The following is a 27,394-nucleotide window of genomic DNA, read 5'->3' on the forward strand; positions in this document are numbered from 1 at the left end:
CCGCCCCGAGCCCCGCGCCCCGCGCTGCGCCCGACGCCTGCCAGCGGCCCGCAGACCCCGGCCGGGAAGGCGAGGGACGCGGCCACGAGCTGCACGGAGAACTGCTACAATACGCCCCATTAATAAGGCCTGACTCCCGCGCCCTGCGCCCTCTCCTCCTTCCTTCCCTCGGGAGTTAAAGTGCCCAACGGTTTGCTTGTCGGGGGGGGGGGGGGTTCATTAAGTATTATTGCACACCAGACAACAAATGGCACAATGCCTGCTCTGCCCCTAAATGGACTTGAAAATGGGACTATCGGGGGTGGAAGTTTAGTGCAACTGAAACTTTTGGAGGAAACAACTTGAAACTGTTTGCAGGGCGTTGCATTTCTGTCCTTCAAAACAATAGAAGAAACTGATATTTGTGGAGACCCTACTGTGTGCCAGGCACATAGTGGGTTAGTAGGTTATCTTATTTAATCTGCACAACCACCCAGCATAGTAGTATGCCCAGTTTCTGATGAGGAAACATGGGTCAGAGAGGTTAAGTAATTTGCCCAGGGACACACAGCTGGTTACTGGCAGAGCCTGACTTTGAATCTGGCGCTATTTTAAAAAGTGGGAAAACTGCACCGAAGCATTTGTTGCTTAGTAATGTACATTTGGATTAGTGAAAATAATTTAAAAGTTTCTAAAGACTGAACTCTGCCATAAGTGACTATATGACCTTGAACAATTTAATTCCTTCTCTGTACTTAAATTCAACTGCAAAATCAGATTGTTCAGATACCAAGCAGTTACTCATTAAAGTTCATATTTTCCATTTGCCTCTTTCACTAGGCTATGTCTTCAGAATAATTCATTTTCTATTATACTTTCCGTCCCTCCTCACTCATCCAGCTTCTAAGCAGTCGAGCTCCAGTTCAATACACTGTAGATAAAACCTCAATTATATTTCTTTAGAAAAGGTCATTAAACCAAGAGGTGTTTTAGAATGCTTTTGAGGCCTAAAGATAGATAATAACAAACTGACCTGGAAAATCGACTGTTCTTGCACGTAAAAATGCAAAAATGTCACTAACATCACATACTTCACAACATTAGCAAAAATAGTTTTTCAAGGTGCCATATCATTCGAATATCATTTTTATTCACAATACATCATAGAAAACTTTTACATAAATTTCTTAAAAGCCAGGAGTAATGAGTCCGTTTAAATGCTACAGGCAAAGAGCTATGGAATGATATTTTGGAAATTTATCAGTAAAAATAGTAGTCTGACTCTCAAGCAAAATGATCATGCTTGATGGGCGGGGTATATTTTTGGTAACGCTCTCTATCCTGGGTCAGTTCTAGAAGCTTTTCACGACCAAGACTGCAGAGCCATGCGTCACTGACCACACCAATGCATTTTCAGCTTCTCAGACCTGGAATCACAAAAGAGATGGGGCTGAATACATGCTTACTGGGAGCTGGCACTTATATCTTTCTATTCCCCGCCAATGGGAAACTCGAGTGTCTCGGACAGATTCCTTTCCCATCCTGCAACACAGCCATCAGCCATTGAAAATGCTGTTAACACATTCTCACATAAATTAATGGTGCAGGAAGCCTAGTACCTATCCCCATTCATCACTAGCTTTATGTACGCTGAATGGAAAGGAAGCCTTCCGCTGAAAATGACAAATAAGAACACCTACTTTAATGTCCAGGTCCAGTTTTCAGAATTTATTCTTTATAGGGATGAAAGGACACCAATCCATCAAAGCCCCTTATTCTCCTGAGAGCGCTCATTTTTAAGTGTGCGGAGCTCGCAATGGCAAACTCTTCAGTTTTGAGAAAAGCAAAAGCATGTTTGGAATTTTTTTTTTTAAATCAATTCTGTCATCATATTTAGGCTTCAAGTGACCTCAGAGGGTCCAGGCAAGCTTTCACACCAGCGAGGCTTCTGAATGAGAAAATAATCTCTTTACAGTTTTTTTTTTTCTCTTCCCTCTTCAAGTGGCTGGAACCCCTTTTGTCAATGGCCTCCCGTGAATGGTGTTGCTAATAAGCCTATTAATGAGCTTGCACGGCCGAGTGTGAATAGGTAAATAAGCCCCAATCTGTTGAGGTTCAGGGGCGAGGGCAGAAAACCATCAAGAACTAAAGGTGACAGTTTGAACTGAACTACGAACGCCCGGCACCAGGTTTCAGCTGAAAGAACGGCCAGACAAGGCCACATTCACAACCCCTCCACCCCCTGCCGAGGCCCCTTTTCTTCACAATTTTCCCCCCTTTACAAAATGTCTTGAGTAGGCACCCTTTTTTTTTTTTTCAAAAGCCCTCGAGAAGCCCTTCTTTTTTTCACCGTAGTAATGATACATCAATGGGAAGGAAGGAAAATGAGGATACCAGAACTCCAATGCCCCATAAGTTTCAAGAAGCCAATTGTGCTTCTAGCCCACTGGTGAAGAGAAGAGAAAAGAAGGAAGGGGGTGGGGAACTTTGCTGCCACGGGCTCCTCTGCTTTAATGATTCGGATTTTTTCTTTTAATAATTTGTTTGTTAATGGGTGGCTATCCCTACACCCTATAGGAAAGTTAGATGAATAAAAGCAACTGACATTGAAATGCTAACGTCCGAGCATTTGGACGTGGCAAAACTAGGGACTGCATTCTTCCAAGTACCTCTCAGCTGTGTGCACTGGCATCCCTGGCATGGAAGATGCAGAGAGGAGGGATATAGGATTGCCAGGACTTCCCTCTGGAAGAGGGAAGGGGCCAGATCCCAGAAGGCACAGGCCATTTCCAGGAAGCTTGTGACATGTAACCGAGGCAAAAACATCAATTCCACCACTGAACATCAGTGAGCCTAAACCTAGAACTGTACCTGAATCAAAGCCAAAACTTCCCTGGAGAGAAAGTCCTCCTGGATGAATCTCGCTTTGAGTCAAGAGGGCATTGCTTCCTTAAGGTGAGAGGCTTCAAGGCTCCAGACACTCTAGCTCTGTGACTTTGGGCAACTTGCTGAAGTCCTCTGAGCCTTCCATTTTCTCACCCATAAAGTGAGGACACTGATAGTACCTAGCTCATAGGGTTACTAAAGGATTAAATGAGTTAGGAGGTGACAAACACTTAAAGCAGAGCCTAGCACTTACTATCATTATCCCCACTTCCCAGGACCATGAAAGGAAAATGCTTAAGTGAAAGGCCTGTTAGCACCATAATTCCTGGTTGGTATTTTGCAGTCACCTTTACTGCTGCATCCCACAGCAAAAGGCCTGGGGTGCCCAGCAGAGGCCCACCTGAGGTTGCGTCCTAGGAAGGCGGTCTGAGTCATCTGAATGGATGTCTAAGGAGGTAGCACCAGAGAAGCCATGCAGCCATGGCCAAACACAGTTAAGGCATTACATCGGGTATCCTCTGCTCCCCAGAGCAGTCCTGGGGCTGGTGATGAGGACAGAGCAGGTCATGCTGAGAATATGCTTTTCACACTGGTGAACATAGTTAGCACCAAAGGAAGAGCTTCCTTAAAACTGCGAGGAACATCTGAACAGAAAGGGCCACTATGGCCCATGCTGACAGCTCACTAGCTTTCCAAGGGACCTGAGTGACACAGGGAGGTCTTCAGAAGGAGATGGGTCCCACCATGAGGAAGTGTGTGTTGAATCCTAAAGACCGTTTGATTTGTCCCCTACATTTTACAGGGAAGAGAGCAGGGCACAGAGAGAAGTGAGGGGCACCAGGCCACCCACTAGTTAATGGCAGGGGACCCAGGAGTCTGGTCTGCTGACCAAGCTGGGGTTTATTCCAGAGGCCACCAGGGCAAGCCAAACACTCTCACCCATGCCGGGGGTGGGGGTGGTTGGCTCTTTCTAGGTTCAACTCTGTGTGGAACTGAGATATTTGAGTAGAATTCTTGGCCTCCAAAAATGTTAATATTTCCAGAACACAACTACTCAGTCACAGTCAATTCAGCCTACATTTGTCTCTTTAGGTGCTGCGAAAAGAATTCAAGTTAGAACTTGTGGTGGATGGAACTGTGTGCTCTAGTGTGGATATGTTCTTAGTCTTGGCTGGCATTAGGGTGGGTTGGGACCCATTGTGAATAAGAGGTCTTCAAGATGTTACTTGAGTTAAGGTGGGGCCCCACTGGATCAGGGGCAGCTTTAATGAGGATTGCTGGAGTCCTTTATAAACAGAGTAAAAAGTCAGAGGGACCGAGACGCCACAGGGAACAGAAGCCAGAAGCCGACAGAACCCAGAGGAAAAAGGAAAAGACATCGCCATGTGCACTGGCATGTGACGGAAAAGCCAAGGAACCCCAAAGACTGCCAGGCAGAAGACACCTTCTAGCCAATAGATTCCTTTTGGTAAACCAACCCACTGTATGGTATTTGTTTTAGCAGCTAGGAAACTGAAACAGAGTTATTATTGTTCATGTTTCAAAGAACCTTCAGGTTCAGGAGCATAAAATTGTTAGACCCCTCTTTTTCACACCTACAATTTCATCAGCTAAATTTTCATAGCTTTCAAAATAGTGCAAGAATTAACAGCCCACACTCATGGATCACAGAATGATTCTTATCAATGGTATTGTAAAAGTAAATGGAAATAGGATATTCTTAAAAACTCCTAAGGTTTCATTTAACAATTACCATCAGACCTGTTTTTCTGTTTGTTTTAATGCAATGGATGGACATAGCCAGAGGCAGTATAGGAAACTCAATTGCATCCTGATTCATAAAAAGCAAAATCCCTATAAAAGATAGTGTTTGAGGGAGAGGGGGTGGATGTGCAAGGGTAGTTGGAAAACATTTTACATGGACTGGATATTATCAGAGATTGCTGTTAATTTATTGATGTAAGATCATGACACTTTGGTTTTGTAGGAAACCAAATCCCTGTCAAAACACTTAATTTAATTTCAAGTGGTTCAGAAAAAAAAGGCAGAAACACTTAGATAAAGCACATCAGGCAAAATGTTAACTGTTGAAACTAGGTGGTGGGTGTTGCATTATTCTTTGAACTTTTTCAAATGTTTGAATAATTTCATAAAAGAAAAAAAAGTTGGGGGAAACCCCGCTGGCACGCAACAGCGTGGACTCAGCCTCACCGCTGCCCCCTCGCTCCGCCTCCTCTCACGGCCATGGCGCCAGTTCTGCGCTTTGGCACTTGGCATCTGCCAACCTGAACAGATCAAGGAAAACTGATCAGTCAATTCCCTGGTTGGCCAGAATGGCCAGATGGCATGTCTTTAAGCTTTAAAAATACATTTATCTATGATCTCCAACACTCCCCACCCCCACCATCTCTGAACAGTCCCTGCCTCCCTGGCATGGTCTAAAGAAGCTGTGAAGTTGTCATTCACCCATCAAGTTGTCATTCACCCATCACTGAGTGGTGTACCTGGTGCTACAGGAAGCCACCGTCTACTTTCAAGTACTCTGAAACCATAGCCTAGGCTCTCTGCTATTGACCCCTCAGCTCCCGGTAACGGGATCTACCGGAAAAGTCCTCTCATCCCCGGCCTGTTGCTGTTTAAGGCAATTTATGGCATGTCACTGCTGGCCTCCAGGACTCCCCCGCCCCCACCCTCCACGACTCGGCCTCCCAGCAGGCTGCAGAGAAAATAGGCACATGGTTTTAGCCAGCGTGGGGGCAATTTGGGCAGAGGTTAAGGATGAGGGATGACCTTCCACTGTACCCCTGCTTCCCACCCCATCACCATCACTGCCTGGACCTGCGCTATCCAACTCAGGTCCAACGCCACCAGCCAGTGAGACTATTTAAATTTAAGTTAGTCAAGATTAGATATAATCTCAGGTTCTCAGTCATACCAGCTGCATTTCTAGTATGACACCCACACGTGGCTGCTGCATTGGACAGCGCAGACGGAAGATTTTCGCCGCCACAGCGTTCTCTTGGACGGCGCTGCAGAGTGCCCCCCACCCCCACCCGCCTTCCTCTTCTTTCCAACTAGCCAGGCTCAATGCATTCCTCCCCCAGAACCCCCTCAAACAGAGGAGTCCAGGGGCTGCCCCTGCCTCCTGCCCCCAACGCCCATTTTCTCACCATCTCTGACCGCTCCAAGGCCGCTCCCAGTGCTTACTGCGGAGGGAGAAGAGAGACCAGCCCAGGGGGACACTGCAGATGCATTGACAGATCTTTAACAAATGCAACATTTAGCCTTCCTCAAATGAACCAATTCAGCGACTCAGCCTGCCGCATCACCTTCTGAGTCTGGGGCCTACTTGATGCAGCTCCCCTGTTCTCTGTGGAAATCTCCGTTGGCTCTGAATTCATCTCGGGGGGGATTTCAGTCGCCTCGGGAACACTCAGCCAGGCTCCTGAACCCACTGAGAGAAAGGCAGGCATGGCCCTGGAGAAAACCCAGTATAAAATGACCTTGGGGGAAGGATTAATTGGGGGGGATGTTAAATGTTAACACCCAGGAAGTCCCCACCTGTGTCTCCCACTCCTGGATGCCCGAGACCTGGCACATGCTTGGCAGTTTATTGATCTGCATTTGTATATAACAGGCCATATCTGTTGATTGACAAATTGTAACTTAGCATCATTAGAGGTTTTCTACTTCAAGGGTTAGTGCAAGGCAGCACATTATTCCTAGGAATTTTTGTTTTAACTTTTTAAATTGTATAATATAACCTATCTACAAAGCATAGAAAGAAAAAAGTAGTAGTTTTCAAAGCGCTCTTCAATAAGTAGTTATATGACAGATCCCAGAGATCCCAGTTTGTCATGGGCTACCATGCCATCCTCTCACATATTTCCTTCTAGCTGCTCCAAGAATATAGGAGACTAGAAGGAATAAATATTTTTTTATCATCACAATCTACTTTTCTTTTTCCTTTTTTGTGAAAAATAACATATATACAAAAAAAGCAATAAATTTCAAAGCACAGCACAACAATTAGTTGTAGAACAGATTTCAGAGTTTGGGATGAGTTACAATTCCTCAATTTTAGGTTTTTACTTCTACTCTGTGGGGTAGGGAGATGGAACTAGCTGATGTTCTGGAGAGGCTGGGACCATTAGGTTTCAGGGCTTACCTGGCCCAGGGACCCATCTTATTCCTAGCATTTTGTCCACCATTGATGAGGGGCATTTAGAAGCTAGGGGGAAAGGCCATTCTTGGGCAGGACCGACTTGGTTACTTTTCCCTGCAATGCCTTGTTTTCCCCCCTCTCTGCTCTTAGTTTCTGTCCTTGTTCTGTTACTAATTCCCGAGTGTGTGTCTACTTCGACCAAAACATGAGTTCACTTTAATAAACCTAAGGGGAGGGAAAACGATGCTGCCAGCATCCTGGTCAACTCGGGGAAGGAGTCGGAGAAAACTGAACAGGACAAATCGTAAAACCACAAACCCAGTAAGCCTTTTAGAGTCCCAGCGCTCCTGTATTCTGTCCCCAAGCTAGAGAGAAAGGCCACGGCAGGAGGGGTTGGGGGAGGAGGGAATTTCTTTAACAGATTTCTAAGAGCAGCGCTGAGCAAAAATTAACTCCTTCGCGGGGTCCGGATTCAGGCCTGGCCGCCCGGGACGCAGGTGGCTCCAGGTGAGGGCGGCGGAGCCCGGGGCTCCTTTGTTCTCTGGGCTCTGAGCAGGGAGGCGTGGGCGGCGGGCGCCAGCGCCCCCGTGTGGCCGCGGCCGTTCCTGCGCGCGCAAAAGGCGGGTGGAGAGCGCGTCCCGCCCGCCCCCAGCCTCAGCCCCGAAGCCCTTCTGGCAGTGCAGGTGATGAGCGACGAGGTTGAGGTGTGTCTACTGCAGATCCCAGGTGCTGGCTGAGACACAGCTGGACGGATCTTGCCCCAGCAGCTGGAGCAGCGGCAGTTTGGGGCTCCACATCCTGCCAGACGGGGTGTGAAGTGGGAGCGGCCTCCAGCCGAGCTTGGCGCTCCTGCCTGGTGCTTCCATCCTGTCCACAGCCAAGCATCCTCCCTGAAACGTGGGCCCCTCATTTCCAGCTTGTGTTGGCATCTCTCCAACTGGGTCGACAAACAAGACTGAGAACCACCTTTGCACCCTCACCCCTAAACTGGCTTCCACTTTCTGCCCTCCACTCCATTTGGACTTCTGGCCCCATTTCCTCCTGGACTGCTGCCCTCCAGACCAGAGGATATGGGCTCCATTGCCATTAAAGCCAATTAATGCCCAGTCTTCAGTCTTCCTCTTTGGAAAGCCAATCCGCCCGCCCCAACCCATCCTTTTCGATTTATATTTTCCCCTAGCATCACAGCCGCTGTCCTGAATCAGGGCTTTTAGGATTCCAGGGCAGCTTCTGCCTTGGGTCTCTGCTCTCTGCCAGCCACCCTGCCTGGAGCTGGGGACCACGGCCCTGCTCTTTCACCTCCATACCTGAGAGCCTGGATGACCTCCACTTGCAGGAGTCATAGCAACTGTCCCCTTAATACACAGTAGGTGCTTGGCAGCTGACATTTATTGGGTACTTTCTATGCTCCAGGCAACTGTGATCACGGCCTTTAGTGGAGAATCACCTTGAAATCACAAGGGTGTTGGTCACGGTAGCACCACCGTGACCCTGTTTTACAAATTGGCACCTGGAAGCACTGTGGTTGCCCAGGTCACACAGCAGTTTTGGGAAGGAGCCTGAGTTGCTAGCCGATGCCTTTGCCTTGGGGACTGCCAGTGAAAGAACTATCAAGGGCGCCGTGGGGTCCAGAAGCAGAACAGAGGCCAACAGGGAGATCCTTCTGCTCTTTCAAGAGAAGCTGCCCACCCAGATTATGGCAACTGCTCCAATTTTTAGACGTCGGCACTTTTTTTAAAGACACTGGGCCAGTGCTGGCCTTTGGGTCTGCAGGTTGCATGTCCTGCTGTCCTGGGGTGGGATAAGACCTCAGATCCGGAGTCTAGCTGCCTGCAGTGGGTCTTCCCTCTACCACTTCTTACCATAGCCCATCTGTAAAATGGAACGATACTAACACCTAACAGGGTTTGTGTGCGGATTAAATGGGAAGCTTCAGGGAAAGTGTTTGGCTTATGGTGAATCATCAATACATGTTAACTGGTCTTATTTCTAGGCTAACGGTTAGACTCTCCTTGTCTGTAGCCCTATCCTAATCTGCCCATTTCCTTCTTCCTCCCTTTGCTGTGTGACCTTGGGCAAGTTACTCAGCCCCTCTGAGCCTCCATCTCCTCATTTATAGGCCACCATATTGGAGGTAGCCTCTTCAAGATTCACCTCTAAGAATCTTGATGCTGGTAGCTTTTTAAGCCATTAAGGGCAAAGTACTTGCTGACTTTCTTCTACAAATACTCTCTAATTCTCCTAGAAAATCATTCCAATGTTGACTCACCTTAACAGTCAGCAGATTCTTCATTTTAGCCACCTGAGGCATCATTTGCTTTAAATTCCCTTCTGTCCAGTCCTTTGAGTAAAAGGAGAAGATACATTCATTTTCTTTGTAAAAAAAAAAAAAATCCAGTGTGTGCTTCTTGAGAGGAATTAAGACATCTGTTAGCCTTACTTCAGGAGCTAGGCCTTGTCTTTAGGACACACTGGGTTAGGGTTGTCAGATTTAGCAAATAAAAATACAGGACACCCAGTTTACATTTGAATTTCAGATAAATGACAAATAATCTTTTAGTATAAGTGTGTCAGATCATTTGTTGCTTGTCTGAAATTCAAATGTAACCGGCTGTCGTGTTTCTTACCTGGCAACCAGGTAAGGTGCAGGGTGGAAGCCACTCACACAGGAGCACTGAATGGAGCTAGTCCAAGGGAGGCAGGATTTGGGAGCTCCCTTCTCCTTCCATCCTGGACCCACACCAGAAAAGCTCCTGTAGTGTCAGGGGCACCCTAATCTGAAACGTAAAGTTTTCCCACGGGCTGATATCCAGGGGCTCAGATTTGGGCCTGCTTCAAAGTGATTATTTAAACATTTGTTCATAAGTATGATAATCTGTTATAATGTAGCGTTTTCTCTTGAACAACCTAAAACCACTGGGGTTGCGTCTGCGCCGCTGGGAATGAGACAGTGTTTGATCATAAAGCATGTGTGTGGAATGCGTGGCTGTGGACAGGTCTCTGGGCTGAGTCTTGTCACGGCAGATGGTCTTCTCAAGGTCCCATCCCAGAGAATGCACCCGACCGTGTCACGAGGGCCCAGACAGAGCCATCGTCACAACCCAATCCTGGGCAGCCTGTTCCTGGTGGCTGCTGTTGGGAGTACCTGCCATCCACTTCTCAGAGCCATCATACCAAAGAATGAAGTATCATCAGTCTTCCTGGCTCCCCTTTTCCAACCTGCCCGGGTTAGGAGAGACTGGAAATAAAGCTTGTGATGGTAGTCGCTGTGGTTCCTTTACCCCAACCTCTGTCCTACCATGAGCTGATGGGTAAACCAAAACCTTCTTTCCAGTGTGGAAGTGGACAAACCTCCTGTGACAAATGTGCACCCCACCCCTGCCCCCAGTCCACCCTTCCCTCTGCCTTCCAGGGTCAGCCCCTGCTATTCTGTCTGGCCCTGATTCCCAGCCTGTTTCCTGCTGGAGCCTGCTGGGCTCCTGGTAATTTCCCAGGCACACCCCTCCCCTGCCCCCAGTGCCTGTCACCTGCCTGTCCGTGCCCACCACATACAGCCAGGAGATCCTAGCTCCCCCTGCCCTCCTCCTCTTCCCCTCTGCCCAGCCCCACCGTCAGGTCACTGGGGACATCTCTGTGTCTGGGCTCGCCTCACCTGTCTTGACCCTTGCACGAATTCTTTCAGCTCCAGACAATTAAGTCCCGGACGTTGATTTCAGTGTGAGCCGGGTTCCCACACGAGCCCCTACTCTGCCCATCGGGACGAGGCCATCTATTCCCTCGAGGCTTTGATTGCTGCATCCGTTTTCCTAGATAGGGTTTGAGTTTCTTGCAGCTGCTGTAACAAATTACCCACTAACTCAATGGCTTAAAACAGCACGAATTCATTATCTCACAGTTCTGTAGGTTCAAATCTGGGAGGGCCCGGCTGCATGCAAGGTTCCTTACCGGAGATTGTGGTGAGAACCTGCCTCCCAGCTGTTGGCAGCAGCCCATCCCTCACAGGTGCAGGGCTGAAGTGCCACGCCCCTGCTGGCCGTCAGCGAGGAGCCCTGCTCCCTTCTCACAGCCGTCAACGGCACCCCGAGTCCTTCTCACTCCTTCACTGTCTCTGACTCTCCCCTCTGTTGCTGCTTTTTTGCCTCCAGCTGGAGACAGTTCTCTACTTTTAAAGACACATGTGATTAGATTGGGCCCACCTGGATAACTCAGGCTACTCCCCCTATTTTACCGTCCATTACTTTAATCCCATCTGCCAAGTCCCTTTTCACCATGTAGCATAACACATTCTGGGGATTAGGGCACGATACAAATTTGGGGGCCACTATTCTGCCTACCACAGGGTCGTGGCGCCATGGTGGTAATACAAGGTCATGCTGGAAGAGCCTTTAGCACAGGCCTGACCTCTGGCCAGGGCTGAATGAATAGTAGCAGTTGGCAAAGGCACAAGTCAAGTTCCTTACACTCGTGGTTCATCGTGGGCATCAGCTGGAACACATGGTGAATGTGGTAAGAGCTCAGAAACTCATGCCTCCTTCTGTCCTTTCCGCTTGTGCTCTGCTGGTGTTCAGTGACCTGTGATGCCCTCTTCTCTCCCTTCTCCAAATCCCGAATGCCTGCTCCGTAAGTCCCACCTGTTGTGGCAGGCCACCCCCCGTCCCCAGACCCTGCCCATTGGCAGGTTAGAACGATTCTAGGTGGAGAAAGGATGCTGTGCTGTCCTTGCCCCTGGTTTAGCTGGCTGCAGAAGGAGGTTTTCTATTAGGAAATGCACATAGAAAACACTCAATGCTGCTAGGAAGAAATGAAGATAAAAGAAGGGCTGACTCAGTGGCTGAAAGTTTCAAAGGAAGAATTATTTTCAGGCAAGAAATTGCCTATCCTGGTCCAATAACAATCCATCTTGTAAAAAATAAACTGTTCTTCCTAGAAAGGAAAACAATAACATCCAAACACTTTGGCCAAGTTAGCCTTCCAAGGACCATAATTCTTTTGGGGTCTGCTTTACGTGCAATACCCTGGGTATTGGCTGATTGCCACCCTCACACATTTATTATAATTGTGTTGGCCTGCCTTAAAATGCAAGGCGGGAAGTTTTGATAGATTCCATCAGCAGTCCAGGAATCTTACTCCATTTTTTTTTAGTACCTCCGCATTTAATAAATTACAGCACGTGCGAACGCTGAGCAGTCCCCAGCCGCGAGTGGTGTTTAGTGGAGAGGGAAGGCCTCAGCTATCGTTCTCTAGGATGACTTCCAACCACTTTAGCATCCTGACCTCTCCTCATTTCCGGAAACGTCCTTAAGTTCACTTCCCCCTAGCCCAGATGGGAACAGAGCTGGAGGACGAGGGGCAGCTGTCGCTAGAAGGGGGCTGGAGGGGGTGGAAGAAATAGGTGGGCTGGTTCTCGTTTGGAAGATGCCCCAGAGAGAAGTCACCATTTCCCCCACAACCCTGCCCCTCGAGGATCTCACCCTCACGGGGAGGGTCTCCCGGGGGCTGGGCAATTCATCTTTGCATTGCAGAGGGCCCGGAAAAGCTCAGTAACTGTGTGTTGAATAAATAAGGACAGACCTGGAAGCGATAGAGGACTCTAGAAGCCGCCTCTTTTTGCTGTCAAGCCATGGTCTCAACCCCACCCTGGCACCCAGAAGGAGGCTCTTCACCCCTGCCCAGACACTGCCCCGAGGCCTGGCTGAGGGCCCCACATGGGAGAAAATGCACCTTTCAGCTGCAGAGCGAGTGATCCTACAGGTCAGAGCTGAGGCTGAGCCTGGGCCACACGGGGAGGGGAAACCGTTTGCAGCTGTTTATGTGCTGTGTATCTGGTGGATAAATAAACTTCATTTTCCAGGGCTGCCAATCTCTAAACATGCAGAAATACACATTCCCTCGGAAACTTAAAAAAGTAAACAAATGTGGTGATGTTTGACTGACTCTTCCTAGTGTCAAAGCCCTGGGTCCCAGCCACTCACCTTTCAGATGGTTAATAAACCTAGTTTATGGGTCCCCTCAGCTGGGCCTGTGTGTAAAAATTCCATCCTGAGGAAATGCTCGCTGTTAGGAGGTGGGGGAGGGAGACGACAAGCTGCGGATCCTTCTCTTACAGCTGCCGGCTAGGTGCAGGAGCTCGTGTCACCAGCCAGGAGCTTCCAGAGGGGTGGAGGAGGTGGCTGGCCACCAGCAAACACTGCCCCCAGCCTCCTGGGGCAGGGGAGAGGGAACCAGAGGTCTCAGGCTGAGGCCTCCTCATGACCGTGGTCATGACATCTTGGACAAGCATCTGCCACCTTGCATGCCTCCGTCCCCTCGTGGAATACGAACACGGGAGGAGACCCCGTTCTTGGCTTCACCCCTTCTCCATCTCGGGCTGCAAGAAGGAACCGAGGGCTTCTATCACCCCCTCCCCTGATCTGAGCCATCACCAAGAGGCAGGGGCAGCCTTCATTCCTGTGGGACTTGGCAGTTCCCAGGTGCTTCCCTGCAGGTTCCCTGGGCGCCTGCTAAGGTGCAGCGGGAGATTACAGCGAGCAGACTTGGTGCTGGGCCCTGCCCTCGGCGCTAGGCACACGCTGGTGAGCAGCGCAGTGGCTGCCCTCAGGAGGGGTGCGGCTCAGGGGAAGAGAAGCCAGGCCTCAAAGCCCAGAGGGGTCTTGGGATTCGGCCAAGGTCGCACCTAGGAGGTGATGGAAAGAGACCCAGACTCCGGGCCTGACCCCTGGCCGGGGGAGAGGACTCTGGGCCGTTCAGTGACCCCGCATCCTGTCCGCACGTTTCACTTCAAAGTTCCGCAGTTGGCGCTGTGGGAGGGAGGAGGAGAGAGGGAGAAAGGGAGGCGGAAGGAGGGGGACGGGAGGGAAGGGCAGAAGAGGCAGGAGGGAGCCGAGTGGAGGTGAGGGTAGAGGCGGGAGCGGGGAGGGAGGAGGGGGGTGCAGACGGAGGGAGGCGGGGAGGGGAGAGACGGTCTGGTCCGAGGGTGCTGGCCACCCCCCACCCCACCCCACCCCCGCCTTCCCAGGCTGGCTCCGGAGGTGGAAGCCGGGCGGGTGAGAACCATGTTCCCCGGGGCAGGCTCAAGTCCTGAGGGCCCCACAGCACCGAGGACTTGCTGTCCAACACGGCTCCAACCGCTGCGCCCAGGGCTCCTCGCAGGGGGCAGAGTTCAGCTCCAGCGGGAGGGAAAGCCGGTTGCGGGGGGCGGGCTGAGAAACAGCGTGGGGCCTCCAGACGCTTCCCGGGAGATTTCCAAGGGTAATTCTGACTCAACCAGGTTCTCGCCTTCGGGGCTAACCTTAGACCCCCGCCCCCCTGCACACACCTCTGCAGGAGGGGTCCCCGTGGCCCTCACACCCAGAAAGGAGCCGGGGCCTGTCACAGCGCTCTCTCCCACACCACCTGGCTCCCGCCACACAGCCTGCGACACTGCAAGGAAACAAATAAGCCCCCGCGAAGGATGCTGCAAAGCAGGCCCGAAGCTCCCTGGGGACCCAGAAGCTCACGTTGGCGGCGGACACACTCCACGGAGTCCCTCGTGGGGAATTGCCCTCTACCGATCTCCCAAGGGCACCCACGTCCTGGGGGCTGCCACTTTCAACGGTGATCGCCAGGGTGACAGCTCATCCTCGTCTGTCCGGGATTATGCTGGTTTTATGACCGAAAGTCCCACCTCCCGGGAAGCCCCTCCCTTCTAGGCCCACGGGGACAGGTGGTCACCCTTGTCGTTGTGGGGTGGGCTGGGGTGGGACACAGAGAGGTCTTGCCTCTTGCCCAAGGAGAGGTAACTCCAAGGGCCAGTGAAGCTCCAGAGCTGCCTGTGGGGTCAGCAGTGGCTTTCGGGTGACCACATCACGGTCAGTTTCCTACTTCCTTCCCTCGCCCACAGCTGTGTATCCCAAGGACGTCAGCTAGTGACACCATTTTGCAGACTGGGGACTCACAGTGGACTGTGCAGAAGGAGTCGTCACATAGCCAGCCTGGATCAATATCACAACTGGCAAAGAGACCCAGGGCCTGGGGAGACAAAGCCATGGAAACAGGAAACACCCCCATCTTTCCCTCAGCACGTGAGACGTGACGGGGAGAATTGCTTGGCCTTGAAGGCCCATTCTTCTGGTAAAGCCGCCTTTTTTCTTTTCTCCTTTTGTACATTCCTGATGTAAAAGGAAAGCCCTCGCTGAGAGCTGGTAGACCTCTGTCTACCGGTGAGATCAGGCAGGTGACTCAGTTCGCCTCTGCACTTTCAGTCCCAGGCTCCAAACACATTTTCCAACAATGCCTGCTTTCCATGAGAAATAACAGTGCTACGGACTAAATAAAGCAGAGCTTAATCTTAGGGCTTAATTCATGGGTAGCTGGGTAGTAAGTAAAAACTACATTAATAGAGTCCTGAGAATAGAGAGACTCATGCGTGCTTCTATTTTTCCATTCATCTTTGCTGTCCCTGCCTGATTTCACATACAATCTGCAGGTAGTACTTCATCAGCCCAGTGGGACTCTCTGAGTGAGCTGGACCTCCGAGGATCTAAGGATTTCACACACACACACACACACACACACACACACACACACACCATGCCCACCGTACCCCATATTCAGAAAGCCAGCTGGATCAGTTCTTTTCGGAAGGCAGGGGAGATGGGTGTGGGTACCTCGCTTTAAACACCTCCCAAACTAGTAATGTGAAAACCACCTCGGATTCCCAGAAGGCGATTCCTCACCCATAAGGCACCTCCAGAGGGAAAGCTGAGTGGCACATGGCAAAGTTCTCACACGCGTTCTCTCTCCACTGTGATGAATAGTGCGGCTGATTTGCACTTGTAACATAGTTTTCTATTTTCTTTTGCAAGATGTTCCCAAAACATAATTAAAATAAAACAAGGCAAAACACAAAAATTAGTCTCCACCATAAGACATGTCTGGGAGGTACTAGGAGCATTTGAAAAAAAAGATGGTGTAGACAAACACACAGTAAGTAACTGAGTAACTCTGGACAAGTTCCACCGAATCATAGATTCAGTTGTTCAGATTCAACCAGCGTTTCCCAAGCACTGCCATGACAGAGTCAGGGACAGTGGCAGGTGTGACCGAGATGACCCCTGTTGTCTGGAAACTTACAATCAGGTGGGAACGCAGCAGGTATTGACCAAGAAATCAGAGTGTGCAGAGGGCCACAGAAGAGAACAGGCTCTTGACTGCAAAAGTAAATTCACACTGTGTATCAATAAAAAGTCACAAAGCTTTGATTCTGAAGATATGAAACAAAATCCTATCTGAAAAGTAACATGCATGAGCCAACTATTCAAGAACCAAAGGCTGACTACCGTTGCATTTTTTTTTTTTACCACTGCATTTTGATTGCATGAGTCCCACCCATCCACGAAATACCCTCTGTTGAGTCAGTCCCTAAAGCCCATCAGTTGAGTGACTCACCACTGCTTGGCATTTTTTTCTTTTGCCTAAAGACAAGGCCAATCTGGGCAGGTGGAGGAAGGGCCCTGCGTCTCCCAGGACACCACAATCCTCATTTTAACTTGGCCACTGGGGGACCAAAGGCAGGTAGGTGCCTGCTCCTCTCTGGCCTTGATTTCCAAGTCTGCAAATTGGGTGGGAAGACAGTTTGACCATGTGTTCTCAGTGAGTAACTAGGAGGCAGCTGGGTAGGGGTGGGGATGAGATGCACGCCCTTAGGGACTATGTGGGGGTGGGGGTGGGGGGTAAGGGTGGGGGGTGGGAAAGGTCCCTAGGTGTGCTGGTTTGAAAGAAAGCATGTCCCCTAAGAAAAGCCATGTTTTAATATAAGTCCCATTTCATAAAGGTAGAATCATCCCTATTCAATACTGTATATTTGAAACTGTAATGAGATCATCTCCCTGGTTGATGTGATTTAGTTAAGAATGGTTGTTAAACTGGATTAGGGGATGACATGTCTCCACCCATTTGAGTGGGTCTTGATCGGTTTATTGGAGTCCTATAAAAGAGGAAATATTTTGGAGAATGAGAGATTCAGAGAGATTCAGAGAGAGTAACACTACAAAGCAGAGAGTCCACCAGCCAGCAACCTTTGGAGATGAAGAAGGAAGACGCCTCCCGGGGAGCTTCATGAAATAGGAAGCCAGGAGAGAAAGCTAGCAGATGACACCGTATTTGCCATGTGCCCTTTCAGCTGAGAGAGAAGCCCTGACTGTGTTCACCATGTGCTGTCTCACTTGAGAGAGAGACCCTGAACTTCATCGGCCTTCTTGAACCAAGGTATCTTTTCCCTGGATGCCTTTGATTGGACATTTCTATAGACTTGTTTTAATTGGGACATTTTCTCGGCCTTAGAACTGTAAACTAGCAACTTACTAAATCCCCCTTTTTAAAAAGCCATTCTGTTTCTGGTATATTGCATTCTGGCAGCTAGCAAACCAGAACACTAGGGAACAGGTGCTGGTCCTCCAACCTCATTGCAGTCCCAGGCATCCTTCTGCTGCAACCCGTTTAGCAAGATAAAAACTCACTTGTGTGGGCCCGAGAAGGATGCTGGGCTCCAAGGAGGGCTCCAGCTGATGCCTTCATTTTTCAGACGACACCCTGGCTTAGTGCCCTGGCTTTGGCGTCACTCTGATGGGCCATTGAGCCCCATCATGAAAGAAGAGAGGCAGAAGAGTTTTTGTGCACAAGTTCTAAGGAAAGTGAGGGTCAGAACAGGGAGGATGGGGTGAAGGGGTGCCCAGGACTGGACCACAAAGTGGTCAGGAGAAGACCCTATCTCTATGAAGGGTTTCTGGTGGGGATTCTGGGTGGGGCATGTTGATTTCCCCTCATCTGGAGCCTGAAGAGCGTGAACATCCCAATTACATATGTCACCTAGACTGGGGTTCTGCATTGGACTTCATCTATAGACGAGTCTCCCTGCTGAAATAAATGTAACAACCACAGAGCTTGGTGATCAGAGAATCCCTCTAACAACTTACAACCCTTACGGCAAATCTGTTAACACTGCACATTTATCCTAGCAATAGACAAATGGCTCGCAGGTGTGCGAGGCTGACAAGTGCTGCCTTTAAGGAACTCAAGAAGGTGACAGTGGCCAGCTTAGCAGCCAACCTGCCTGCCTTTAGTCCCCTCTCTCTGTGTTCACTCATTTTTTCATTCATTCACTCATACATACATACATACCAAAAGCCAATCTAGTGGTATTTTTGAGCACCTACCTTTTGCTGGGCTTAAGGAGAAGGTGCCAGGGATATAGCACTGAATAAGATATCTTTGTCCTCGTAGGATGTACGATCTGGGAAAGGTAGAAAATAAGCAAGTAAATAAATGAACAAACAAGATAATTGCAGATTGCAACAAAGGCTGAAAAGAAAATGAACCAAGTGGTGGAGGCTGAGAGTCCGTGGGGGATGTTGTCGTTGCTTGCCTCGGCGCCCCCACCTTCTGCAGGTGGGCAGACCCAGCCCCCGCTGGCATCCAGCAGAGTGTCTCAATGTGCACACGGAGCACCTGGGATCTTGTCAGAAATCAGAGTCTGACTTAGAGCTCCGAGGCAGAGCCTGGGGTTGCTGACTTACACTCAGACAGCACTGGCACCCCTACAAAGCATCTGGTCTCTTGGACTTGGTGGCCCATCTCTGAATGATGCCCACCCTGCTTTCCTTCCAGATGATGTTGACATAATGAACATATCAGATCTAGAAACCTGGAAGAGACAGACCTGACGCTTAGTTGTGGGTTGGAAGATGTGTAGTCCTAGGAATTTGGGGCAGCATAAACAAAGCTGCAGACGTTGGAATGAAGGGAAGTGATCATGGGCCCTAAAGAAGACTTGTATAAAAATCTAGCCCAATACCTGACACACAGGGCCTTCTCCTTGAACAACGGTGGAGGAACCTAAATCCTCTCCCCCCACCTTTCCCTCCTGCAGGATCCCCCATATTCCTCCACCCTTTATCTCAGAGCTCCCGTGTTCAGTAAACCAGTTGTGGAAAAGCTGCCTCATCTCTTTAAGCTCCTCGAGGTCTCCCTGACTTTCTTTGGCATCAGGGCTGGGCATCTCCGGGCATCTGGCCCACATCTGTACATGGTAAAGAACAATTATCAAGCTGAAACGTGCCCTACACCAACACACTTACTTAATTGGTGCTTTACTTAAGCTAATGTTTCAGATTAGCATGGCCTCCCCAAAGCATCAACTTGAAGAAGCAAAGCTGATTTTCCAGAAGTATTCGTTGATGCCTGGGAATGCTTCGATGCCCCACACATGCACGCAAGGCTTTGTGTGTGTGCCATGGGCCCAGGCCTAGGGAAGGGTACTTTCAGCTTATTAGCAATAACCAACTTCACATGCAGAGCTCTTTTGAACTTGTTTCTGAACCACAGACTAGAATAAAATAGTAGGTGCTCTTTGAATGTTTGTTGAATGAACGATGTTGAGGCAGGACAGTGTGATAGCTAAGATGGGGGTTAAGACGCTGGCTTCAGACAGATCTAAGTTCTGGGTCTGAGTCTCAGTTTTCTTCATTGTGGCCTTAAGTTCACTAAACTTATGTCTTCATACATAAAATAATCAAGTGAAAACGTTATCTATAAAGCACATTGCCTGCAAGTAGTAAGCCCTTGAAGAATGTTAGCCATCGAATATGGCCATATAAACTATTGCCCAAACAGGGACATTTTTGATGGTGAACGGGGCACTCTGATGAGCTACCAGAAAAGCAGGTATAAGCCAGAATGCTCCCAGGCAGGTCCTAGGCTATTATGTTAAAATTATTTTTGAATAGAAAGGATCAGAGAGATCATCAGGTCCAACTTATTTATTTGACCTATGAAGTAAGCAGGCTCTGGAGAGGTTAAAAGGAACCCGAAGTCACACTGCTCTACAGGGCGCCAAGTGGGAAAGCAGGTTCATGATCACAGGTGGCACTGATCTCCCTATCCTGAACTCAACAAGCACTGCTGAGAGGCGCTTTGGGGGGCTGGTCTCTAGCTCATCCCAATTTACACAGGATGAACCTCAGAGAAGTTAAGAAACTTGCCTAAGGCCACACAGCCAGTAAGTGCAGGAGCCAGGACCAGAGTCCCCTCTTTCAAGCCTGGACTTTCTTGGACTGAGGATAAAGATGTCACCACATGGTTTCTAACAGCACTAACGGCGATTAGCATCCCAACGTCGGGGATGCCAGCAACTTATTTTTCAGTTTGACCATCTTCTTTCAACATGTGCGTTTTAGAGACAGCTGCTTCATCTTCATTATTGGCCCACAATGCAGACATCAGGGTCAGAATTTTCTCTTTCATCTTTCTCCAACACATGTCTCTGTGGAGTATAATTCCTTGTTTATATGTTTGTGTCTGGAGCCTGAGTTCTTTGCAGAGCAAGATGCTGCTGTGGTGGATGGTAGACCATCAGTCTCAAGTAAACGTTGGCTGAATTGAATGGTTCTTGGTATCCATCACATCACTGACCATCCAATAGGAACCAACCGTGATCTAACGTATCCATCAAGACGTGAAAACTCTAAGGAAGGGCCTTTAAATGTTCTGCTGAAATGTCCTCCCTCCAGTGAAAAATGAGTGCCAGCCCTCGTCGTCAATAACCCAGCCTTGTTCACTCCTTATAGGCTTCCTCATTCAGGCCTTTTTTTTGTTTTGTTTTGAAGACTCATTTCCATTTCCCTCTTAAATCTAGGAGAATTATTATTTCTCTCCTACGAATGCAGGAGCCAACTGTATGCACCTCTTGCCAAGGCCATGTTGGGGAACGTGGATAGTTTGAAACTGACTATGGCAGGATTATTTACACCATAGAAATGGGCAGATGCTACAAACGAGGGCTTTTCTTTTCTTGGAGAACCAGTTGCTACACATTTGCCATTATGCCACTGAGCACCACCAAACTGTCCTCTGATTGCCTTGTCTGTTTGCACAAGCCATAATGCTCTTTATGCACAATTCAGTCCTTCCAATTTCCGCTCTTTTCTCCACTCCCTTCAGAGCCTTTTTGGATGCCTCTCCAGTCTTCTGCCCTGCCCTAGCTGTTACCCACTGCTGTTAGAAAAGATAAGAGGTTTTATCCATAACAGAATCTTTTCTTTTTAACATTTTTTATTGTGAAATATAGCATATATACAAAAAAGGCATGTCGAAATATAATGTAACGAGTAGTTATAGAACAGATTTCAGAGTTTGGTATGGCTTATAGTTCCACAATTTCAGGGTTTTCCTTCCAGCTGCTCCAAGACCCTGGAGACTAAAAAGAAATATCGATATAATGATTCAGCAGCCATATTCATTTGTTAAATCCTATCTTCTCTGTTATAACTCTTCCTTCTCCTTTGCTCCTTTTCCCAATTTTTAGGGGTATTTGGGCTGCGCCCATTCTAACTGTTTCATGTTGGACAGGGGTGTCGGTAATATGGGATAGGGTGAGAGGCTGGTCTCTCTGGGTTTCAGGACTTATCTGGAGGTTTTAAGTTTCTGGAAAGTAAACTTAGTGCATGGAACTTTTGTAGAATCTCAGACAGAGCCCTAGGTGCATAACAGAATCTTTTACAACCAAGTTTTCTTCCAAATGAGTCGTTTCCGCAGGTTGCTGGTAAAACTGTGTTTGCAGAATATCTTTCAGCTCTATGCTTCGCACATGCGTCTACTTGCTAAATAATTACCCAGTTCCCCTCCCCTTCCCCTACTCCATGTCCCAAACAAAGTGTGATCATCACATTTTTAATCTCCAACAGGCCCCGGGCCTTGACAGGCATCCACATATGGACTGAGTTTCTTTTGTACACTCTAAAGTTTCTCAATTTAGCCTTTGTGGGTCTCTCTGACGAGGGCGAAAGGCACACACCACTTCCAAGCGAGGCTGCCAAGAAAAAGCTCAGCAGAGCCCCCCAGCTGAAAACGTCTCCTTTTGCTCCTTTTGAGGAACGCTGATTTGCAGAATTAGGTTACTGCCTGACTGTTGAAACGGACGGCCGCAGACTGAGGCACAACTTGGAGGCTGAAATCTGAGCTGCCGTTTTGCAGCATACACGGTGACTTTTAGCAAGCCTGCTCAAATTGGGAAACGCGGATCTTTTTTAGCACTACTTTTCATTTTGGTCAGTTTCTGTGCCCTGGGACTCCTTTTTTGGGGATAGTGACACATAAAGACTGAGACTTCAACTGGCTTTCCCCATCAGCATCTCCTTGCCATAGCTTTAAAAACCAGAGTTGCGGTTTTACCTTGTACAGAAGATTTATATAATCCTCATCGTCCCTGCCTGTTCCGACTCTGCCACAAACCACTGATTTGAGTCCTGCATACATTTCCAAAAGAAGATGCAAGCTTTGTAAAGCACCAAAGTACTCACTCCTTATTAATTTAGCTATAACTCAGTTATTTTGGAAACAAAACACAGAGTCTGTGGAAAACCTTGCTAAAAATAGGAAATCATTACCCTGGAATCGTTGGTTTTAAGACAATTAATGACCCGTGAGCATGTTCTTAATCATCTCCAAAAGGAAACTATTTGCTCCCAGTTCTAGAAGAAATCAGGCGAGGACCTCGCCAACGACTGCCTGTTCTAAACTCATCCAGCAGGGCTCTACGGGGCAGACTGTTCCCACGGCTGACCAGGGGAAGGTCCAGGGGGGCCGAGGGAGGTGGAGGCCATGTTTTGACCATCCAGGTATCATCGAGTGGGAAAACTTCAAGCAAGTCCCTTCAGTTGGTGGCTTCCTTCAGCGGGAAGGTAAATCCCAAGCCCCACCCAAGCTCCCCCCTGCTCATCACTGCACAGAAGCCCTGTGCTGGAAATTCATGGGCGGGAGACTCTGTTTTCAGGAGTTAGCACATGTGCAATAGATTAGGAACCCACTCAGTTCACGAACGTCACCGTAGACCTTTCGGAGCAACTCTGCATCACGCAGGCGACCTGCATTTATTCAGTGCTGGCTGCAGGCCAGGCGCTGTTCTCAGCCGTGGGCACACATCCATCCACTCCTTTCATCCCATGAAGTAGGCTATTATTAAATCCCCCTTCACAGATGGGGAAACTGAGGCACGGAGCAGCCCAGTGACAAGCCCATTATCCCACAGCTCAGATATGGCTCCAATTAGGTATTAACGCAGGCCCTCCAGACCCGGGGTCCACACCCTTAACTCCACAACCCTGAGCAGACCCAAGAGGGGAGGGATTGTGTGGCCAGCCCAGTCCAGGCCTCTGACATTGGCACCTCCTATCGCCCCCCACCACGCTGTACTCAGAGATGCCACCCTGAATTCAGAGGTGGCTGAACAGTTCCTGAATTACTGCTCCAATATAAACTTGTACCCCTTGCAAAAAAAAAAAGCAGCATGTTTTATGACTCGAGCCAAGGGTTTGGCAATCTTGTTCTGTAAAGGGCCAGGCAAATATATTTCAGCCTTTCTGGGCCATACAGTCCCTGTTGCAAGTACTCAGCTCCGCGTGTGGCTGTGTTTCAATGAAACTTGAGATACAGACACTGACATTTGAATTTCTTATAATTTTCATTGTGTCATGAAATATTCTTCCTTTTATTTTTTTCCGCTACCAAAACCACAAATTTTACAAATGCAAAAACCATATTTAGCTCCCAGGCCACAAAATCAGGCAGCTGGCTAATTTGGCCCCTGGGCTGTAGTTTGCTTACTCCTGCTCTGAAGAAGGTATTCAAGGAAGCAAGTTGGTCCCTCCCCTCTTTACAGATGGTTAAGCTAAGACACAGAGAGGCCAAGGGACTTGACCATGCAAACACAGTGACAGAAGTGGCCAGGCTCAAACCAGAGGCTGGGACCTACACCCCCAGTTTGGTTCAGAAACAAAGAAGTAAAAGTTCAGACCCCTGAGCTTTTTCCACCAAAAGTGGCCCCATGCTGGGGGCCTCGGTGAGAAGTCACCATTGTTGCTGGTGAACCCACAGAGGAAGCTTCTAGCAGCTTTCCATCCCGGAGATGGGACTGGCAGCGCATTAGACACTCTGCGTTAGGAGAAATGTCAAGTATGCCTTCGCCCCACTGACTGTCGTTCAAGTCAAACAAACAGGGCAGACAGTGAATAATAAGCTTTATTCACGCAAACCCTCCTTTTCATTGGAACATGCATTAATTTTATGTACGGTGACTTGCCAGCTGTTTAAAAGACACGTTTTAAAGAATAACAAACACTACTCTGTTCTTTCTGGTGGCCAAGGGGCTCTTTGGTTTACAGCACCCCACTCTCAGGAAACCATATTCTGGCTTCCTTCTCCCCAGTAAATCAGGGCTGGCACAAGGGGCGCTCCCTAGGGCTGGCGGTGCTGGCGGGCTGCGGCAGGCGGCCCGGGGCGAGGCTTGTAGCGTGGTCAGCCGTCCCCGAGCCCGCGCGGCGAAGCAGACCGCGCTCATTGTTTGAGTTGGCTTTTGAATGCAGTCCAACATCCTGCACTCTTAGGCCGCTGCCACCGTAAAGGGCAAACAGAGCTTATGTGCAGGAAAATAAATAGTTGGGGTTTATTTTCAACAGCTGCCTTTCAAAGACTGGAGACAAACCGAGAGACCGTACAGCAAAGGAATTGCGATGTTTCGCTGTGTCTTTTAGATGGTCCTGACGCTTCCTTTTTAACAACCTCCCACCCCAGGGGCCTGGAAGTCAGATTTCTTCCAAATGGAGGCCACTGTTTTCCTGGGATCGTGGTTTGGCCTCCGTGGTTTTGGAGTAACCTCCTGTCTGAGACGTTATAAAGTTGATCCTTGGAGGAAAGTGTTCGTCTGGGCCTCTGCTCAAGCAGAACCCAGAGAATCCTGCTTTACATTTTCACTTTGTTGCATCACTTTTTTTTTTTTCTCGGTGCATGGTCCATGAATTCAACCTGCGTGTCCCACAGGTAAGGCGAGCATTCTACCACTGAACCACCCTGTACTCTTGCTGCATCACTTTCTTTTTTGACATGGGCAGGCTCCAGGAATCGAACCCAGGTCTCCGACATGGCAGGCGAGAACTCTTTCACTGAGCCACCATTGCACTGCCTTGCGTCACTTTTGATTGAGAAGCCTGGATGGTGGTGTGGAGGCTAAGAAGGCCCTGATGTGACAGCGTCTGCTTGGAGTTCTATCCCAAGGAAAGCTGCGGGTAAACATAACTATGGACCAAGTTTTGCATAGTTTGTAACAAAGAGTCTGTATTTACAACAAGTCTTATCTTTGGGACAGAAATGTCTGGTTGGACAAATCATATTTCTCCAAGTGTTCTTGTTAATTGTAACTTCCAGATTGGCTCAATCACATGGGCAACACCACCAACGTGGTGGGAGTGCAGGTGGAGGAGTGATAATAATGGGAAGCTAAGAAGAGTAAGGCAAAGGAGAAAAAGAAGCAGAAGCAGAAGCAGCTAACTCAGTAGCTCGAATACAAACATGGTCACACCTAATCCCGTAAATCATTCGTTTGGCAGGAGCTGCCAGCCAAGCGCTGTCTGGGTGCAGATGAGCCCCACCCTCAAGAGTGTGCAATCCAGGAGGGAGCTAAAGTCTGCACATAAAGAGTGGGAACCCAAGGCACAGTTACACGGGCCTGGACGTCAGGCAGGTGGGGGGAGGAGATCGCTTCAAGCCAGAGAGGAAGTCAAGGAAGGTTAAAGCCTCCTGCGGTACTCACGACTCGCATGTGAAATCTTTAGAGTCCTTTGCTGGTGGTGAGCTCTGCTCAGACAACACACTGGATTCTGGACCCAAGATGGTGCTTTGATCCTTATAGCCAAGCTCAGTCCTTTCCTCACCGTCAAGGCAGGGTCCCAGCTTGTGCTCACAGCTCAGGGCCTACAGCCTGACACCCCAAAAGTCCTGGACGACTGAAGGATTGCCTCACCCCCTCCCCCAGGCACCCCAGAGACAGACTCTAGGCCTAGAGCCACAGCCCCTGGGGAATGGGGAAAGGGGTGCCCACGTCCGTACCTGCTGTCTGCAGAAATGCTGGGCACGCACCTGCCTTGGAGTCAGGAAGACTCGTGCTGGTACCTGGGGCAACTCCATAACCTGGCTTAAAACCCTGCGACCCCTGTAGACAAATGATTCTCCCAGCTCTCTCCATCCCGGGGGCCTGGTAGGTAGGAAGTGCCCAAGGAAAGAGCCATGGCTTGTGGCAGCCACAAATACCCAGGCACCAGGCAAGGATGAAAGCAAACCTCAGTGGAACCAAAGGAGCCCAGACCTCCCCAGGATGAGTAGTGGCACTTGACAGGCAATCAAATTAGGGGCTTGGCAGAAAAGAAGTCAAGTATGTCAGCTTTTCCATTTTCATTGCAATTAAATAGAAATCATCGTGTACTGTCCTGTATACTTCTCTGTTGTTGTTTAGGAGAATTTGACAAATTTGGCTGCAGAAAAAAAAATAAAGCTTCTGCACAAAGATCATAGTTAAAATTAAATATCAAACCGGGCAAATGATTTATAAAATTATATAATAAAGGGTATGATCTTTACTATATAAGTGAAGGGGGAAAAAAGAGAAATTGTGCCCAATTTGTAAAAATAAGTGGCAAAAAACATGAAGAGGCAATTTTTAAATGATCCACAGGTTAAAAAAGAAAATAATCAACTCCCTAATTACCAAAAAATTTCACATCAAAGCAAAGTTCAGGCACAATTTTTCACTGATAAGAAGGTTTAAGAAACGGGCGGGCCGCGGTGGCTCAGCGGGCAAAGTGCTTGCCTGCTATGCCGGAGGACCTCGGTTCGATTCCCGGCCCCAGCCCATGTAACAAAAACGGAGAAACAGAATACAATAAAACAAGAAAATGTTTAAAAGATGTTTCCCTTTCTTCCTTCCTTCCTTCCTTCTATCCTTCCTTCCTTCTCTCTGTCTTTCCTTTAAAAAAAAAAAAAAAAAAAAAAAAGAAGAAGGTTTAAGAAACTAAAATGATGCGCTTTTGGTAAGTTGCAGGGGAAAAAAACACATACGCTCCTGGAGGAGGGACAGAGACTGTGGTTAATCTTTCTGGATGACAATTTTCAATAAATGTCAAATGTCTTCAAACGTATTTAGCTTTTGTCCCCGGAAGTTTATATGTAGGATTTATCCTACAGAAAGAAGTATAAGTGCGCACAAACATTTATTTATGAAGTGTATTCACTGCATTATGGGTTATAATACTGAAAGACAGGAAATCATCTGAATGATCCAGAGTGAACTGACTATAAATAAAGAGCCAAACAAGAAAACAGGACAAAACTATTAAATTTTAGGAAGAAAGTTTAATGACAGAGAAAGATGTGTGCAGGAAATTAAGTGAAGAAACCATATTGTAAAACAGTATTCTGTGTTATGGTGACATTTTTATAAAAAAAACAAAGAAACATAAAAACCCCACTGTTATTTATATAGAAAAACATCTGGAAACATGTATT

At 48.5% G+C, this 27,394-nt stretch overlaps 3 long non-coding RNA genes across 3 annotated transcripts in view; all 3 read right to left on the bottom strand.

The window, feature by feature from the left end:
* Positions 1-1,178: 1,178 nt before the first annotated feature.
* Positions 1,179-10,191, bottom strand: LOC143653272 (uncharacterized). The gene is made up of 3 exons (XR_013161213.1): positions 10,090-10,191; positions 9,300-9,371; positions 1,179-1,406 (listed from the first exon to the last, which is right to left on the bottom strand). It is a non-coding gene; the product is annotated as an uncharacterized LOC143653272 (long non-coding RNA).
* A 3,936-nt stretch (positions 10,192-14,127) lies between these two features.
* LOC143653273 (uncharacterized) lies at positions 14,128-15,553 on the bottom strand. Its single transcript, XR_013161215.1, has 3 exons — positions 14,965-15,553; positions 14,527-14,653; positions 14,128-14,449 (listed from the first exon to the last, which is right to left on the bottom strand). It is a non-coding gene; the product is annotated as an uncharacterized LOC143653273 (long non-coding RNA).
* A 65-nt stretch (positions 15,554-15,618) lies between these two features.
* The window catches only part of LOC143654380 (uncharacterized), a 62,063-nt gene continuing 50,287 nt past the window's right edge, over positions 15,619-27,394 (bottom strand). Inside the window, exons 2-4 of the long non-coding RNA XR_013161793.1 lie at positions 18,223-18,299; positions 16,457-16,619; positions 15,619-16,218 (exon numbers count right to left, since the gene is read on the bottom strand). This is a non-coding gene — a long non-coding RNA (uncharacterized LOC143654380). The remainder of the gene's footprint in view (positions 16,219-16,456; positions 16,620-18,222; positions 18,300-27,394) is intronic.

This window comes from Tamandua tetradactyla, chromosome 13 (assembly GCF_023851605.1).
Source record: "Tamandua tetradactyla isolate mTamTet1 chromosome 13, mTamTet1.pri, whole genome shotgun sequence".
Taxonomy (NCBI): Eukaryota; Metazoa; Chordata; class Mammalia; order Pilosa; family Myrmecophagidae; genus Tamandua; species Tamandua tetradactyla.